This window comes from Lichenostomus cassidix, chromosome 12 (genome assembly GCF_008360975.1).
Source record: "Lichenostomus cassidix isolate B80296 chromosome 12, HeHo_3.0, whole genome shotgun sequence".
NCBI lineage: Eukaryota > Metazoa > Chordata > Aves > Passeriformes > Meliphagidae > Lichenostomus > Lichenostomus cassidix.
Window position 1 is genome coordinate 896,970 of NC_139493.1, and position 19,283 is coordinate 916,252.

A 19,283-nucleotide genomic window follows, 5' to 3' on the forward strand; every position below is an offset into this window, starting at 1 on the left:
TGTGAACTTTGCATGGAAAAATTATTAACTCCCCCAACAGCTATTATTCAACCTGAACAAATGTAAACTTTTATAAAATCATAAAATCTCCTGGGCTGGAAGTGATCCTCAGTGGCACCCCTGGCCCTGCAGACACCCCAAAATCCACCCTGTGCCCGAGGTGTCCCAACCTGCTGGAGCTGTCTGGGCTGCTGATCCTTCACCCCAACGGCTGCTGACATCCCAGCCAGCAAAATAAGGTCAATTCCATTTTGTCCCCGCTGTAACCAATGCCTGGTGGCATTTTGGTGACACCTAACCTGTCACCCATATCACCCAGACAAACCCCCAGCCCTCACCCCCAGCCCCACGCAGAGCTGTGCTGACACAGCCAAGGCTGCTTTCTGCAATTGTAATAAAAGTAAGGTTGAAATATCACTTTTAATCTGCGGCAACTCTTTGTATTCCAACTTGCCAACAACTGCTTTTTCAACTAAAAATCAAAAGGAGCACATTCTGCACTTTTACAACAACCAAAGCTTCTACAGAATTTGCTGCATTGCTTATATTCCTTAGGAGAGTTTTTGGATTTAAAATCTTTTTCCACTGTTCATAAAACATTAACTACTGCTGGCTGCTTCAATCACTTGGAGTATAAAAAGCAGATAGTAGGGGTTTTACCAACGTTTCTTACAGGATATCTAAAAGCAACATAAAGTCACATATATGCCAAGTAGAATTTTCCTCACATTTTGTTTGAGTAGAGGGGAAATGTCCTTTTGTCCTGGTGTGTCAGAGCACACTGCAGACACCACAAAAGGCACCTTCTCCTCCTGCCCAGCTCGCCATGCACACCTGCAGCATCCCAGATGTCCAAACTGGACACCTTGTCCATCAGCTGAAATCCTGCTGCTCACCATGGAGCTCCACAGAGGCACCTCCAGCTCCTGCCAGCACTTGAACATAAAAATGGATCACCCAGCTCATCGAGACCCAAGCCCAGGCTGGCCAATGTCCCTGTCCTCTGCTCCCAGTGGTGATGCAGATGGAGGAGGAGCAGAGGCCAAGGGAGAACCACTGAGTTCTAAATCAGGTTGATTTGTTATTGGTGGTTGTTGGTTATTTTGGTTTTTTTGTTCCTTTTTTTTTTAATTAGCCAAGTAAATATATTCTGTCTCTTCCCTGATTTATTTTGCTTTCATTTTGGTAAAATCTGTTCTTTGTCATCAATTCAAAGCTGGAGCTGGAAGAAGCAAGATTTCTCTTCCTATTTCACATTTTTCCTATTTTCTGTTCTGAAACATCAAAAAGCTCCAGAGAATCCCAGTGATCTTTCCAAAAGGCCCCAAGATTTTGGCAGGAGGGCTGTGATCCATACAGCCCAAGGGACCCCAATCTCCTGGCCTTCACCCAGCAGCTGCCTGTGCCTCCAGCAGCACAGCCAGAGCTGAGCTGGAGCTTCCTGAAGGACATCCAGGTGTTGGCAGGTGAGGGATGAATTCACTGCCAGGGTAAGCAGATTTTCCTCAAACCCCTGGGTTTGCAGGACCATGGCAAACAAGCACCACACTCAGGAGGTTCACATGTGGTTTGCCTGGCTGATGTCCTGATTACAGCAACAGGGAATGATTAATGCTGGGAACATTGTACTAGTCAGTGATTAATTAATGTTAATTTATTTTTAACATTGACCATTATTCTTAATTTATTTCATTTTCTCCTGCTAATGAAGAGCTGTCTCTGGGTCCCACTTGCTGTCTTGCTTGCAAAGCAGCTCCTGTTGGAGAGCAGAACAAACTCACCAGGGGGCAAGGAGTCTCCTCAGCCTCTCCTTCCAGCACCAAACATCTCCCAGCAGCAGGTTTGGAACAGCAAAACCCCACTGAAATACAAACTTGCTGTTCCCATTTGTCATTTCAAATTCACTTGGTATTCTTTGTATTATTATTTGTAATTCCATATCCTCCTCCTCCTCTCCCTGCCCAACAGAGTCTTTTATTCCAAGCAAAAGGAGAATGTGGTGAGCTCCTCACTGAAGCCAAGTGTCTCCACCTGGGATGCACAAAGCCCAGTGCAGAACACAAACCAACCCTACTGCAGCTGCCAAATCCCTGCTCTGACCTCCCATCCCATCCCCTCAGAGCATCACCCCCACAGCCAAACACCCACAAAGTACCCAAAACACAAATCATTATCACTGCTGTGCTTCCTCCAATGGGGTTGAGCTCAGCTCCAGCTCCTCAGTCACTTGTTAAAAGATTAACAAAATGGGGCACCTGAACCTCACCCAGCGACAGCAGCCAGGAAACTTCAGAAAAGGCAATTTCCCCAAGGACCTTGTGCAATTAAGATAATGCAGGAGTGCACCTGTTGAGATATTAATGAGCTCCTAGCAGGGCAATCTGAAGTTCACAGTTTGCTGCCTTTTCACTCTCTGTTTCCTATTAAGTTTTGCTGATATGGTTTCCTGACAATAGGAAAAGCCCACTCTGCTCTGGCAGAGCCTCCTGAACCCTGAACATCTGGCAGGGCAGTGCCAGGCTGCACAAACTGCAAACCACTCCCAGCAACCCAAATTCACAGAAATGAGGTGCCTGAAGACTACACTGGGCTGCAAAACCCTTTGGTGGGACCTGATGGATGAGTAACAGCCTGGGATCTGTTTAGAGCTCAGGTTTTATTCATTTAGAAGTTTGTCTTGTCAGGATTTATAATCACTCAGCACAGCTCCTCTTTGTTCCCCATCCACATCTCAAATTGCAGAACAAACAGCTCCAGCATCCTGAGCTGCACAGAATTCCTTCCATTGTCTCGAGCTCAAGTTGTCTGAAGTTTCTCACTGCCTGTTTTCTCTGGGCAAAACTCCAGACTTTTTTCTTTCTCACTTTGCCTTCTGAACAGGAAGTAAACCTGGCAGAAAGTTCTAGAAATGCAGATATGCAGGGAAGGTGTTCCTGCCCTTGGCAGGGAGTTGAACAGATGATTTCTAAGGGGCTTTGGAACACAAACCATGCTGTGATTCTGTGGAAATTTCACCCAATATCCTCTGTATGATCAGAGCATGGCTAAAAGCTTGCAGAGATAACAGGAATGGATCTTCCTGCTGTCTTGCAGTGGCTGAAACTCGAGTTGCAAGTTTATTTATTAATTTGTCTTACTCGAAACACCTGGAATACCATTCTTGGGTAATGATGAGAACAAAGCCTTCTGAATAGAAGTTTGATAAGATAATAGAAGTTCTGAACTTTGATAATCCCTCCTCACCATGTTTTGGGATGAAGCCACACATGGTGCCCTTTGAGGTTTCTACACTCAAGAATCAAATGTTGCCAGTGAGAAGATGGGGAAGAACAATTAAGGAAGTTTTCATGGAAATCCATTTTAGGAGCAACAGAAAACATTTCTGTGCAGCTCTGCTGAAGGTGCTCAGAGATGACAAACCTGCTGCAAAACACAAAAGTCCCACCATGAGAGCAAATTGCCCTGAGCAGGGAACAGAAGCAGCACATCCATCAAAGGGCATTTTCACCCCATCCATTCCTCTCCATTTCCCTGTGTTCAGCAATTCCTGAAGCCCCAGAGTCCAAGCACAGCCCTGTTTGCCCCCAGCACCTCTCCATTCATCCACAGGGAATTCCTAAGGAGGCATTGGGGAGCTGGCTCAGGGTTTCATAGAGAACAGCAACACAAACATGAACAACAAGTGCAAAGGAGAAGCTGAGCCTGCAGGAGACAAAGTGCATTTAATTAACCAGAATTGTCTGCAAGAGCAATGAAAGGAACACTAAGGAATTACACTAGAAATTATTCACATGCAGAAATTTTGCTTTTGTCCATGCAGGCTCATCCCCCCAGTCCTCCCCAGGCTGGGTGGGCTCCATCTCCCTCTCCTTGTCCAGAATTTATTGGGATTACACAGCCATGGTGCTGCTCAACAACACCTTTTACAATTCCCAACCCCTCCCTACCATTATTATAATGGATGGAATCCATTTCTGAAACAAACACTTCCAAAGCTACTTTGGGTTTCTCAAACAACTGCCTTTCTAATTGAACACATTTCTTTTTAATTAATTTCAGGCCTGGAAAGAACACAGGAAAGAGCCCATTTCTGGGCACATAAATCAATCCCCATCCTCACCACAACTGTCATTGCACTAAGGTAGAGAGACATCCTGAGTGATATTGGCAAGCTGGGAGTCTTTTCCATATCTACAAGGTCTCTCCTGCTTCCTTTTCTAGAGTGAGAAAGAGATCCTGAAAAAAATAATTGCAGCAATTAAGGGACCAATAATTACAGCAATTAGTACTGTCCACATGGCTCATGGGAGCACTTTATCAGCTCAAAAAGCAGGAAAAAAACCCATAAACACCCAGTAAAATGAGACATGTCCATAAATATGAGATATCCTGTATTTCATCTTGATGACCTGTGCCTGGAACAAGGTCTGCTTGTGACAGTGATGAGATTATGGCATAGATTGGATTTTTATAGAAAAACAGGGGGTGATTTCTTAGCTTTTGAATGCTAAAAGAACCTTGGACAGATGACTTGAAACCAGGACCCAAAATTGTAATGAAAATTAGTCACAGCACAAAAATAAACACCTTCCCCCCTCGTAAAGCTGTGGATAAAAGTGTCCTTGAATAAACAAGGACATAACCCCCACCTCACAAGTTCACATGCTGGGCATTAGGATTTGGCCATTTGTACTTTCTTAGCAATAAGTTATTCACTGGAATGATTTACTCTCCATCCCTGGCAGTGTCCAAGGCCAGGCTGGACAGAGTTGGAGCACCTGGGACAGGGGAAGGTGTCCCTGCCATGGCAGGGTGGCACTGGGTGATTTAAGGTCCCTCCAACCCAACCCAGTTGGGGACTCTGGGATTCTTTGCCATTGGCAAAAAGCATTCTTCAGAGTGCAGCTCCCTTGAGCTGAGCCTGTGAACATTCCTGATACTTTAAAATAATTCCCTGCCAGCTCTGTGCCACCAGCAGAGCTCCCAGGTGAGGCTGACAGGGAGCTCAGCTCTCTCCCCATCAGAGGAGGACTGAAATCAAACTCCATCAGAGGCACAGCAGGACTCAGAGCCTGCTGCACACAGCACTGCTCCAGGAGATGCAGATCTGCTCTCTGAGCACCAAAGCCAGCGTGTTCCTCACCATTCCCTCCCTGCTGTGCTCCAGCACACCCACACCACGGCAAAAATAGGTTCCTCCTGTCTGCAGGTATTATTTGTGTTTGCAAGCCCAGCCTTGCCATCTGAATTGCTAATTGCTCCAGTAAACTGCCATACCTTGGCACTCACTCTGTTGAAAAACATTCCTCGAAAAAGAAAAATGGCCAGAAAGCAGTATCTGAATTTATACTGACATGGAAAAAGGATTTTAGACACACACTTGCCTAATTTGTGTGTGCAAATTCCTCTTTGTGAATAAAGCTGTGTTTATGTAATCATGAAGATCCTGAGTGAGCACTTCTCACAAGTAAAATTAACTGGTATTTATATCACTCCCATTTTAATTTCTCTTGCTCTATCTGCATTGTGATTCCATAATATTAGAGCAAAAATCTAATTTATAATTGTTAATTACTATTTCTAAGCCCTTGATGCACATTTTTGGGGGGGAGGCTCCTGGAAGCCACCATGGCATGGCATGGCAGAGGTGTCCTTGCTGAGCCCTGAGCAGGCAGCACAGGGGACAAACACTGGAGTCAATTTCCCCTGGATGTCACAGCAAACACATCTGGGAATTGGGAACTTCTCACAACTCCCATCCCCAAACAGGGATATTCATCTCCTGCACCAGAAGGACTATTGATACTGGAGGCAAAGGCACAAGTGTGCCACTTGCACATTTAATCTGTTAAAGTGAAATACTCGCCTTGTTAAGGGTTTGAGCTGCCTTGCCCATAAAGCAGCTCGGTGATAAAGCTTTCCTGCTCTGCAGAAGCTGAGGATGAGCTATGAGCAGCACAGCACATTGGATTTTACAGCACTAAGGAGAATATTCCTCCTAGGATACATCAGTTAGAACATCAGTGCTGATGGCCAATCCACTGCGATGCAAGAATGCACAGCTCTTCATATTTTAACTCCAGCCCTGATAGACTGAGAGCTGCAGAGTGATATTAAACTAATAGATGGTACTTTGCTGGAGGCAATTTGAAATCTTAACAAAGCTTCAAAGGATCTTGGCTATTAGGAGCCAATTCTTCAAGCCAATTTTGAGCTGAACTCATGTAAGGTGATGAGAGCACGGGGAGCCTGCAGCCCTTTAATGGGCCCAGTTTGGGGATCAGAGGCTGCTGATGCAGCAAGAGTCAGCTAGCCTCCTGCTGGGACTCAAATCTGGGCTACAAAGAGCACACAGGGCTATTCTGTCACTCTGATCCCATGACACACCACAAGGTCTAAGGATCACAGAGATACTGTATGAAAGAGAGAAGGAACAAGTTCAAAGGAGACACACTTCTGTGCTCTCTGAGTTTGTGCTAAGCCCAAATCGACCTCTGGGGTTGTTTAGTTCTACCCCAGCCTGAGGAAGCACCAGCACCACCTCCAGCAGGTGGAACAATGGGATTCAGAAGGGAGCAAACCAAGGTCTGGCCACCAAATGCTACAGGCAACAAAGGAACTTGTGGCAAAAATGCAAAAATGCAGCTATTTGCAGCCCACTGCTAAGACCAAGGTTAATGGTTGTCCAACACCCTTGGGGTTTGGGAATGGAAAGGATATTGGGGTCCCACTTTGGAGGGGCTGACAGCAGGATTTTCTATGTCACTCAGGAAAGTCTTGTTCTTGTGTTGCTCCCTCTGCTTCCATGCTCTTGACAGGACAAGGGGAGTGGCTTTAAGCCTAGAGATGGCAGATTTAGATGGGATATTGGGAAGGAATTGCTCCCTGTGAGGGTGGTGAAGCACTGCACAGACTCCCAGAGAAGCTGTGCTGCCCCTGGATCCCTAGCAGTGCCCCAGGCTAGGCTGGAGCAGCCTGGGACAGTGGGAGGTGTCCCTGCCATGGCAAGGGTGGCACTGGGTGATTTAAGGTCCCTTCAACCCAACCATTCTGTGACCATTCTGTACACAGTGGAGGCAGATGAAGGGTATGTCTGCCTCCTCCATGGCCTGAACACACTGCAGGACCTTCTAGATGCCAAAAGATATTCCCATTTCTCTGGTGTTCTGATCTACACCAACCAGGGCATTCTCAGAAGGGTCCTGGCACCATCCAAAGTGCTGAGCAGAATCAGGGTCCACACACTCAGTGGTGGCACTGGGCAGATCTGTTTCCATCTCCTCCTACATGCACCATTCCCAGATCCCTGCCTGCATTCCCAAAATCTGAAAAGCCAGTCTCTGTGAGCACAGAGATGTGATGCATAGACACCAAGCACACACAACATCCTCGCAGGGATTGGAGCTCCCCATCCAAATATGGACTCACCAATTCCAATTCTTTTGAAAATAAATCAGAAGCAGAATATAAACAGAGTGAAGCAGCTTTTATGTTTTATTTATGTGTACGCATTGCTCCATTCATCCCAAACAGATAATTGAACCTTATATTGTCTATGCATATTTTAAAAGGTTTTTAATCTGCAAGCATAAATCTCATTGATTCTGAAAGTAGCCCGATAAAGACAACACCAGTAACGACTTATTCAGAAGCCAGGCTGAGACAGAAAATGCTCTCAGTGGCAGAACAGAGTTTTGTGAAAGTAATCCACAAACACAGAGGCACAAACCCAGCCCAGCAGAAACAAATAGCAGGGTGGTACAAGGGGAAACAACCATCCCTCTGAGCCCAGTTATTGGGCTAAATGAGAGCTGTGGAGCTCGGGTTTGAGCAGATCTCACAACTGCATTTCTAGCAGAGCATCCATGGTCATGTCGTGGAAAACAAGGCTGTGATTTGAATACTTATTCCTGAATTTTCAGTACAGCCCAGAGCCTGACAGCCAAGGAGAATGAAGCTTCTGGTCTTTCTGCCCTGACAGAGTAACACATCCAAAATCTCACAACACAGATTTAGCTACATTAAGTGGTTAGTTTTAATTTCAGTGTAAAGTTCAACTTTCTCCAAGCAGCTCAATAACACCACGAGCAAAACTGATTTCCTGTGAGTGACTTGCACCGAGCAGATATCGCCAAAGCAGGAGTCTGTTCTCATTAAAATGTCTCCAAGTGGTCCCACGTTAAGGGAGAGGCTCAGATAATGTGATCTCCTGCAGCTTCCCTCCCTGGATCCTCCAGCACCCCCAAGGGTACCAGCTGCATTGCAAGCAGCAAAATGATGTTTTAAACAGGGTTTCTGGAGCTCATTTCCCTCTGTGCAACACTGGAAGGAGTTTTGAATTTAAAAATGTGTCAAATAATAAAAACCCCTGGGTTTTCAATGTGCTCACACACTGAGGTTGACAGAACAGTTCTGCTTCAGCTTAAACTGTCTCGGTTTGGATTGGCACTTTATTAAAAGCTTGAGGCAAGGGGACAGCTGTGAATGATAAAGAATATAATTCTGTATACAGAAAGAAGCCCCTGCAGCCCTGGTCACTCACACCTATGAGCCCCAACAGGTTGTTCACCTCCTCCTTCCCCCTGAGCTCTCCCCACACCCCATGGCTGAGGTTTAGGGTGAGATGTGATCACACAACTACAGCTGCAGATGAGGAGCCCAGAGCTAGAAAATTAATCCAATTTGATGAGCAGAGCCACCAACCTCCTCAGCCTGCCCTTATGGCAGCAGCAACAGTGCTGCCACTGTCCCAGTGAGGCCAGGAGATAAATTCCCCTGAGCCCAAGGACTCCTGACAGCCCAAGGCTGTGACACTGCCCATGGTGCCAGGGAGGGTGGCACTGGCATGGCCGTGGGGACACAGGGACCAATTATTGATTAACAATCACTAATTAGCCTGGAGATGGCACAGGAGTCGAGTGCTGCCATCAGCCAGGGTGGGACAGAACACAGAGCTGATCAGCCTGAGTCTGACTCCCTGCAGGACACTGATCCCAGAGACACAGCCTGGCCTGAGTGAACACGAGGATCAAATCTGCCATCCATCCCTTATCTTCCTTTCCTTTTCCTACCAGCACCAATTATCTGCTTGTACCTTAAGAAACCCAGAGCAGCAGTTCAGAGCTGAGATCTGGAGGCAGCACATCCAGTACAACTCTTTCCCACAGGAAGGGAAAACCTCAGTGTGGGCAAAGGGCCAGCTGGGTGCTTTTACCTCCTATCCCTCACAAACTGTGTGCTGAACAGCAAATTCCTACATGGAATTTCAGCAGACACACGACACAGAAGTGTTCTCAGTGTCACACCAATGATGATGTGCTCCAGGTAAGAGCAGCCTTAGCTCAGGTGCTCACTGCTGCTGCAGCCACACTCTGGTGGATTCACTCCCAAAGTGCACTCCTGCACCATGGCTGTGTCTCGAGTTACAGTCACCACCTGCTGCCCCACCAGAGGAAAATTCTTGGGGCTGGGACAACACTCCAAGATCAAGTGCAATCATCCCCCAGCACTGCCAAGGCCACCACTGCCCCATGTCCCCAAGTGCCACACCACAGGGCTCTGAAATCCCTCAGGAATGGGGACTGAACACTGCCCTGGGACAGAGAAATTGCTCAAATATCCACCCTGAGCCTCCCCTGAGGCTGTTCCCTCTCCTGCTGTCCCTGTTCCCTGGAGCACAGCCTGACCCCCCAGCTGTCCCCTCCTGGCAGCAGCTGTGCAGAGCCACAAGGTCCCCCTGATCCCCTTTGCTCCAGGCTGAGCTCCTTTCCAGCTCCCTCAGGACTCTCCATCCCCTTCCCATCTCCATCCCCTGCCCTGGACACTCTCCAGCCCCTCCAGGTCTCCCTTGCAGCACGGGAGAAGCAGTGACAGCCTGGAGGGGCTGAGAGAGGACAAACTGTTCACTTCCCCTGCATCATCTGCAAGGTCAAAAATGTCCTCCTTTGAATCCCAAGCATTTAATATTCCCCCAGAACATGTGGGAGGCAGGGCTGACCCGGGTGGGGGGATGGTTTCACCAGGGACACTGAGGGATTATATTTAGACTGCCTTTGATTTCATATTTTCTTTAATCCAAAATAAACATTATCACAAGTAAAAAGGCCTGTTGTGTCCTCTGAGCATCAGAAACAGAGCAAGGTCCTTCAGGACACAGCCTGGGTACAAAGGAGAGTGAGAAATGCAGTGAGGAGAGATGTGAGGGAGAATGGATTGTAATTAGGGGAGAAATCTGCATTTGACATTTCTCCCACTACATATCCAAGAGTTATAGGGTATAATGAAGTTCCAGTGAATATCTATACCTTTTATTTCCTTATATTTCATTTCTGGCCTTTCACAAAGTGCATCATCACCGTGTAATTCCACAGATATCTAAATATTTCCATGCTACTACAGGAAAAAACACAAGGCAATCACACTTTTACCTTCCCTGGTTTTCTTCACCTCAACATTAAGCTTGCCAGCTAAATAATTACATTCCTTCTTATCTAACTTGGGGGAAAACAAATTTAATAACAGAAATATAGCCAGAAAGACGAATACTTAGGGGAGAATAATTTTCAGCCTGAAACTTCACAAGCTCAATAGATTATTCTGGACACTGGATAATTACTCTGCATGTCTTTATCACGAAAGTGCCCGGACATTCTAATTAATCCAAATTACTTTCTAAGGGCCATGTTATTAGACTCATGCAGGAACAAGCAGATATAGAAATATTTCTGTTTTTTTAAAGGTCTCTAGCAGCTCAGTCTTTCAGCATCCTGATGAAAACCACACTGAGCAGCTTCCCTTGCCTGGCCAGCCCAGAGCCAGGAGAGCCCCATGAATCCTGCAGGAAAAGCTGCCCAGCCTGGATTGGGGTCTTTTACAAAATAAAAATCATGTCCAGTGCTGATTTCACCAACAGCACCAACCCCACAGCTCTGCCCATGATGGAACTGATCCTAAACCACACCTCTTCCACTGACTAAACCAACCCTTCCCGTCCCCACCTGCCCTGCTCTGACCTTCACTGAACTGGGCAATGTTAGTTCACCATTAACTCAATTCTCAGCCATTAAAAAACATCCACAATTTTCTATCAAGTGTCCTTTGGAAGTCCCACGTGTCACATTTGGGGTAAATTGCTGTCACTGTTCAGTAAATGGGATATTCACATAACTGTTCATCACAGAAAACATCTGTGCCTGGTGCACACCTCCAGGAAGTCAGGTGTGGTTTGTTTTCTCCCCTGAGAGCAGAACTATTACAGCAGACTTGACCTGTGCTAGCTGTCATGGTGCACAGAGCTGGCCTCATTTGGAGCTTGAAACGAACAGAGTAGAAAAAATAAACAGCAAATAAAGCCTCTTGCACTCCCATTCGAAAATACATCCAAACCTAATGAGGATTTTCTTCCCGCAACTCCTTTAGCAGGAAAAGAAAATCCAGGTACTCTGGAAATGTGAATGGATCTGCAGGAGCCTGCCATCAAAATTTGGAGCAGCTCTGTCCTCATCAGCCTGAGGAGCTGGGCTCTGTGGCACTGGATGGGGCTCTTGGCTGGGTCATTGCAGCACCTGGACTTGGCTTCAACCTCCCAGACATGGAATTGATGGATTCCCTGGGCAGCCCTGTGTTTCCCTAACCTCCTTTCCAGGTCTGACTCCCAGTGCTGAGGATTCTGCTGGCACTCAGTCTGGAGCTCTGGGCAAGGTTCTCCAGCTGATCCATGCACACCTTGGGAAGATGAAAGCCATTGCTGTGACCCTGGGAAGCCCTGAAGATGAAAGGTACAGGAGTCATTTCTGGAAAGCACTGAGAGTTTCAAGATCCCTGCTCTGGGTAGAGGCTGCTGCTGCTGGGGGCTCAGAGTTACTGCAGATTGACCCTGCAAGGTGCTCCAGCCTGCAGCCAGCAGAGCAGAGCAGAACAGCCTGGCTAGCTTCAGGAGTGATGGAGGCAGAGCCCAGCAACAGCTGCAGGCGAGCAGGGATGATGTGAGTCGTGTTTTCCTCTCCTGACACAAAATCCTACATGGAGCATCACATCCTCAGCTGGTGCAAACTGCCATGGAGCTGCACAACAGCCACAGCTGGAAGAGCTGATGCACAGAATGAACACGGCCATGAATGGCTCTGCAAACACTCCTGCATCTGTATTTATCCCATTAGAATGAGCACCACGGCTCTGGAGATCACCTCATGTTTATGCATGCGCAGTTTAGACCCTAAATCACCGCGCTTTTTTTTAATCTTTTTTATCTTTTTTTTTACTTCTCACTGAATAGCCGTTTCTGAAAGGAAGTTCATGCGGAATGTCGGGTGTCAGATCGTTCTGAACAGCTGACTGTAACAGGTCCCCAGCAGCTCTCCCAGAACAAACGGAGCAATGCCTCAAGGTGCGTGGGGAGGACGGAGAGCTCAGGGACGCTGTGATGGATGTGATGTCCCCATTAATCCCTGACCAGCAAGGCCACCTCAGCACGTCAGCCAGCCAAGCTCGGTGGCTACAGAGCCTTGAGCTCCGTGCAGAGCAGCTCAGTCCTTCCAGCCCCATTCTGCAACCCGGGAGAGGGGGAGACGAGAGGGAGGGCAGAGAGGGAGGGAGAAGAGGTCTTTACTCTCCACTTGAAAATATTGTGTGAATTCGAATGCAAGCCGCACGGACAGGATGCTGAATGCCAGGGGCAGATTTCCCAGGCGAAGCAGGGCTGTCTCGTTCCCTGGGCTCAGCCACGATCACACCCGAGTGACAAATGAAACCTCAGATATTCTGCCGAACGCTCAGCGCACGGTTTGCACCTCCTGCTCCGGATCCAGCGTTTCAGGGAATGCTGGTGCCTTTTGAAATGCCACCTCCTCACCCTCAGCTCTCACAAGTGTCTGTCAGCTCCCTCGCTGGCAGCTTTAGAAAGCAGCACACGGGGCGGATTTCCTTCCCCTTCATTACAGCTTTTCTCGATTCCCTTCCCTCCAGTTATTTATTCCTCTGGAGGCCAAAAGCACGGCGCAAAGGAACAAGCCCCCTGTGCATTCTTCATCAAGACCCGCAGCCTTGCTGCTAATTACTGCAGCGCAGCTCTGCCCTGCCCGGCCGGGAGGATGGAGCTCCGCGGGTTGTGCTAACCCTGCAGCTTGCCCAGCTCTGCAGCACGCCGGCTCTGGAGCCCAGGAGCACAGGAATGTGTTTTTCCAAACGCTGTGCTCTGGCATCACAAGCAACCAACAGGAAAATTAGCATTGTAAAATGGCAACCTCATTTAGATAAGCACCATGTGAATCCATCTAATTTGTATACAGAGTCATTATATGGTCACAGCCGAGTGACTCAAGCCTCTTTCTTTCCTCCTGCTTCCCCCCCGCTCCTAAACACCAGAGCTCTGGGAGTATCCCGAGCTAGCTGAGCATTGCTGCCAGCTGCCAGCACTAAAGAGCAGCAGCGTTATTGTCCCTGGCTGGGGAATGGCAGTGGCACTGGGGGGACAGCAGCCACCCTGGCTGCAGAGGGTGCTGCCCCAAAACTGCCCCGAGCCCCCAAAAAGCCCTCACTTTGCTGCTCCCGGAGCTCTGCTGGGGCTGCAGAAGGGCTGTGAGCCTCTCTGCTAACACAGCATCTGCCCCAAAACTGCCCCGAGCCCCCAAAACCCCTCACCCGGCTGCTCCTGGGGCTCTGCTGGGGCTGCAGAAGGGCTGTGAGCCTCTCTGCTAACACAGCACCTGCCCCACAGCTCCTCCTTGGGGACCAGGTGACACTGCGGGCACAGGCAGGACCTCCCCGAGTGGCACAGGTGCCACAGACCCTCGGCTGCCCAGCTGGGGGGTTCCTGTCCCCCTCCCAGTGCCCCCACTCGCTGCACACTCTCGGAACACACGTGGAGCCACATCATTTGTGGGATTTGTCTTCCCGCAGACTTTTCCATAGGCAGAAATGCCAGAAGATTTTAACATCCATTCTGACAGCTTGGAAATCACCATGTTTAATAACAGAAAGCTGACAGGCAAACGCAATAAACAGAAACCCTTTCCACTTCCATACTGTCCCAGTCCATCCACATTATCCCAGACATGCAGGAGATTTGTATCTATCCAGGTGCTTACACCAATTCCATCACCATGGCATCCCAGAGCTCTCAACTCTTTAAAAATAGCACTAATAGCATTTCCTCCTTATTTCTTCCTTCCGAGCTTTCAGGAGAAATGCTCGGATCATTTATGGCTTTATTTTATTTATTCCTTTGTTTGCGAAAGAGGCTGAGCAAAGCACATCCCTTGCCCTCCCTGCCAAGAAAAGGCAAAGAAAAACCAGAGGGGTGGAAAGGGATTTCAAAGGATTGTCTGTGTTGCACCTGGGGGTGCTCACCCACCCCTGGGGCTGTTTGCCCATCCCGGTGCAGCTCCAGAGTGCAGCACCGTGTGCCAGGTGGGACAGCAGGCAGGTAGGAAGGAGCGCTGCCTAATGAGAGCTGGGATTAATTAGTGCAGACATGCAGGCTGGGGAAACAGTCCTGCAATGCTGCTGCATTTGTCTAATCACCTGCACACCCGGAGAGGCTGGCACAGCCCTGGGCTAGGGCAGAGAGGCTGGCACAGCCCCGGGTAGGGCAGAGAGGCTGGCACAGCCCCGGGCTAGGGCAGAGAGGCTGGCACAGCCCCGGGCTAGGGCAGAGAGGCTGGCACAGCCCTGGGCTAGGGCAGAGAGGCCCTGCTGGCCCAGGGATGGCAGCCTCAGGGAAATGGCAAATCCATGTATCATCCTCACAGAGGTTCTTGCACAGCACAGCACAGGCTTTGCATGCCCTCCTTCCCCACTCCACCACCTGCCATGTTTCCCAGGCTGGACAAACAGATCAGGGTGTTATTATTGGAATTATCTCTATTTGCTCTTTTACCATCCCTCTCAACAAGTTTTTGTTTAATGACACAGCAAGAGCCATGCAGATCTCCTGACAAGTCCATCCCTCCAGCCTCCTGCAGGTGCCCAGCCACAACCCAGCCCTCAGGAACGTGAGGTGACCCAGGGAGCACATGTGCCATGGGGACAGTGGCACTGCCCCATTGCCCCGGGAACAGCACAGCTCCTGCCAAGGGGACACAGCGAGGGGACTTGGGGACTCTATGAGACACGCTGACTCCAGCGGGGGATCCTCTGAACCTCACAGGCTTGGTGTGCAGCAGCAACATGTCCCCAAATCCTGTGTCAGAGCTCCTCACCTACAGGTCACTGCACACCCAGCAGGACAAAGCAGCATCATCCCGAGGGAGGGACAAGTGTCCCTCGCTGCTGTCCCCAGACTGAAGGCACCAACCTCACCACGTTCATTTCACAGCTCTCAACGAGCAGGGAAAAAAACACCAGGGCAAAGCTCGTTAAACGAGGCAGGATTGTCCCGCTGGAATCGTGCAGGACTGTGGAAATCAGGGATGGAGCAAGCTCTCCCCGAGCACCTCTCCAGATCTAGGGCAGCGCGGAGGAGTATTCCCGGCAGATCCCGCCGCTCTCCTGCCTGCCGCGCAGTAATTACAGCCAACAACGTGACTGCTGCTTCCCCGGGAGCAAACTTCCACATCCTTCCCGTGCCCATGGACTTTGGGGCTCCCACAGAACCACCGGGCTGGGATGGCCCAGCTGTGCTCCTCTGGCAGTGACACAGCTCCGGCCAGCGCTGTCCCCACCGTCCTGCAGCTCACTTGTGACCCCTGTGAGCTCGACTGAACCCCCGAGATTTATCCCATCCCGTTTTGCCACCCTAATCGAGCAGGAAGAGACACTAATTAGCAGGGAGCTGTCGCAGGGATGCATGAATATTAATGCCACCGTCCAAACTAATTTCCCCAATTACTGCTGTTACAGCAGCTCCATTACAATCCATAAATCCGGGATTGATATGAAGATCTCCCTAATAAGGGAGTGAGAACAACTGCTGGAGAGCTCTACCACGCCTCAGCTGACACTAACAAGGTTAATTTTCCCCCTGGATAAAATAATAGAAATCTGTAAATATTTTAAGAATAAAAGAAGCCTTTCCCTCCTGGTATAAATATTCTGCTCTAAAATCCACACGGAGCTTCCCTCACCCCAGCCTGAGCACAGGGAAGTCTGTGATCTCCTGAACTCCCAAGCGTGGAGCACTGAACACTGAGAAAGACAAAGAGCCCCATTAAACCAATGAGCTGGCTCCTGGTTTGGGATCTTTATTCCAGATTTCACATTGCTACTCCCCTTTGAAGTGGCTGAGCTCAGGAATTCATCAGTCTGTGACATGGCTGAATGATTATATGACATGTTAGAGCTTAAATGCACTTTTATTATGCATAAAGCATTACATTTTGGTATTTATTTCCTTTTGCAATGCTTTTTTACCTCTCTGCAAACACTGCCAATACTTGGAAATGGTAAAGCTAAAAACTATGCAATGACAAAGAAATTCAACTTTTTCCTGAGGAAAAAGAACCATTATATACATGTAGATACATGATTGAGTTATACTGATTCAGAACAAGGGTAAAGCAACACTTCTGCTCCTGAAGATGACCAGAGCTTGATGTCCATCATAATTTAATTAGCCACTGCAGATATACATAATTGATTGAACTCAGAGCACCCTGAGACATCACCAAGTGTCTCACATCCCAGTCAGAGCAGCAAGAAATGAAATCCAGTCAGGAAAAACAAATGTAGTGATGGTTTTGGAGATGAATTCCCAGTCTTGACTGACCATGACCACAACCCAAAGTTGACCATCAGCAAGCCCTGAGCCCTCCACACCACACCCTGCCACTGAGGCAAACACTCATTTTTCTTCTTCATTGGGAGGGAAAGATGGGAGCAGTGGGCAGGACAAGGCAACAGCACTTTCTAGTAACAAATCCCAGAATCCCAGGATATTTGGGGTTGGATGGAGCTCTGGAGATCACCCTGTCCAACCACTGCCCACTGACTCACACTGTGCCTCTCAAAGATTTCCATTCCATTTCTTACAAAGTAAGAAATGTGCTTTTCACAGGGGCTAAGCACAAATTTGCTCTGCTGGTTCTTATGATGTATGAAAGTAAGGACAAATTAAAGAGAACAAAAAGCTCTCTGGTGATGATCAATGACACAGGAAGATGCTAAAAATCACGTTAAAAATCACACACACGAGGCTGTGCTGGGCCAGATGCAAAGCTCAGGAAATGCCACAGGATTTTCCATGGGCTGCAATTCTGAGCATCAGCTTCTCTGGGAGCAGTGTGCAAACACAGGAGCCTCGGAGAGGTTTTCTTCTCTGCTTCCACCTGCTGGTCAGCCCATCCTCGGTCCGCCCGGGAATGAGGGATGGGCTGTGCCTGTGGCCAGAGCCCAGGGGCTGTACTGGATCCCTGAGACATTCCCAGAGCAGCTCAGTGGGACGTGGAGTAGCTCTTGACTTTCTGTAAGTGCAGCCCCAGTGTCATGGTTTCCAGTTACTGTCTGAATAATGACACATTTATTGCTTTGGTGGTGGTGTTGACAAATTCCTGTGCAAATATTGGACACATAATAGAAACAGCACCATCATTTCTGTGGTACTGCCAACAAAGAGTTTAACAAATAATAATTTTGGGGATGGAAAACAGCCTCACTATATTTCAGAAGACTTATTTTTCAGGGAGGGACACTGACTAAAAATTGGAAGAGGCTCGTGAAAATTGTTCCTGGAGATAATTACTATTAATGACTTTCCTGCAGGATGAACATGGAATCAGAACCCAGCTCTGCTGTGATGTGATGATGCACACAAAACCCAAATCAGATGGGAACCAACAGGTACAATTTATCATCACTCCTATAAAGGACAAGGATGGTTTTCACAGAAACTGGAATTCTCCTGTCATCCAACACAAAATCCTTTGCACATTCCCCCAGGGAATTCCATCCAAGTAGCAGTTTCCCAGCAGACCCAGCCCAGCAGTGGGAGCAGCAGGTGAAACTCTACATGGATTCTCCCTAAGCTAACTAACAATGGGAAAAGGAGCAACAGCCTCTAGTTGTGCCAGGGGGTGTTCAGATTGAGTATTAGGAAAAATTTCCTCCCAAAACGTCTGTCAAGGCCTGGCACAGCTGCCCAGGGAAGGGGTGGAATCACCATCCCTGGAAGTGTTCAAAATCACATGGATGTGGCACTTGGGGACTTGGTCAGTGCTGTGTCCATGGCTGGACTCTGATCTCAGAGAGCTTTTCCAACCTAAATGGTTCCACGATTTGGAGCAAGCAGGGAGGAGCAGGAAGAGGAGAGGATGAGGAGCAGAGCTTCCCAGGCCAGGGCTGAAGCACAAAAATTGTTTCTCACTCTTCTCTCTCACCAAAGCTGCAGCAGGGCTAATAGGCTACAACTGAACAAAAGGACTCCAGAACAATAAAGCAGCCTCATCCAGACCAAAATCAGAGCTGGAATTGTCCTGCCCTGCCTTGCAGCTGCCTGCATCCTCTGTCCTGGCTCCTTTCATTCCCTTTGCCACCAAGGACCAGCTCTGTGGTTCCTTCCCCTCAGGGTCTGTTCAGCTTTTCTTTTCCTGGCTCTCCTTAAAGACACTGCCTGTGTTTCCAAGCCTTTCATGCTTCTCCCTTACATATCCCTGCTCCATCTGGCACTTGCAACACCTTCCAATTTAGATTCCTCTGGAAGGGATCCAGCAACAGCTTCAGAAATACTGAAGCAGATGCTTTAAACAATGTCTCCTCCACCTTCTGCACTGATGGGGAAGGAGGGAGCTGCCAGACCCTCCTGCTCTGCTCACCAAGGAGCATTCCCAGCTCTGCAGGAGGATGGAGCACTCCAAGGGGGGCTGTCACAGCTCTCTGGGGGCTCTGGGCAGTTCCCCTTTTCCTCATTCCCAGCCCATGGCACATCCTCCCTCCCCTACTGACAAATCCCATCTGCTCTCCCATTCTCTGCTGCCACCATGTTGATGTCTCCTTCAGCACATCCATTTCTGTGACAGCCAGCAGGTGGGTGCTGCAGCCAGGGCTGGGCTCAGGGTGTCCCAGGGACCCCTCAAGTGCAGGGCTGAGGCAGTGGCTCCCCTCCAGTCCATCCCCAGTGCTGTGGGGAGAAGGAGGAGCTCAGGGCCCCACCAGCATGTGGTATCTCCTCCTCTGGGGATGCTCAGCCAAGCCTCAGCCCCTCCTGCCTGCCTGGACTCTTCCCAGGATGCTGCTCAGTGCTGAGGAGCCCTTGGGCTCACACCTCTTTAACCACCTCTGAAGCTGCTGGCAAAGTGCTGCACAAACACCCAAGAATATTTAATTATCAATGGCAACACTCACAGAGATCCAAG

The 19,283-nt window shown here is 48.8% G+C and overlaps 1 protein-coding gene across 2 annotated transcripts in view; it reads right to left on the bottom strand.

Moving 5' to 3' along the window:
* Positions 1-19,283, bottom strand: part of GRM7 (glutamate metabotropic receptor 7) — a 184,803-nt gene that overhangs the window by 113,640 nt on the left and 51,880 nt on the right. The gene's annotated exons all lie outside the window — the stretch shown is intronic.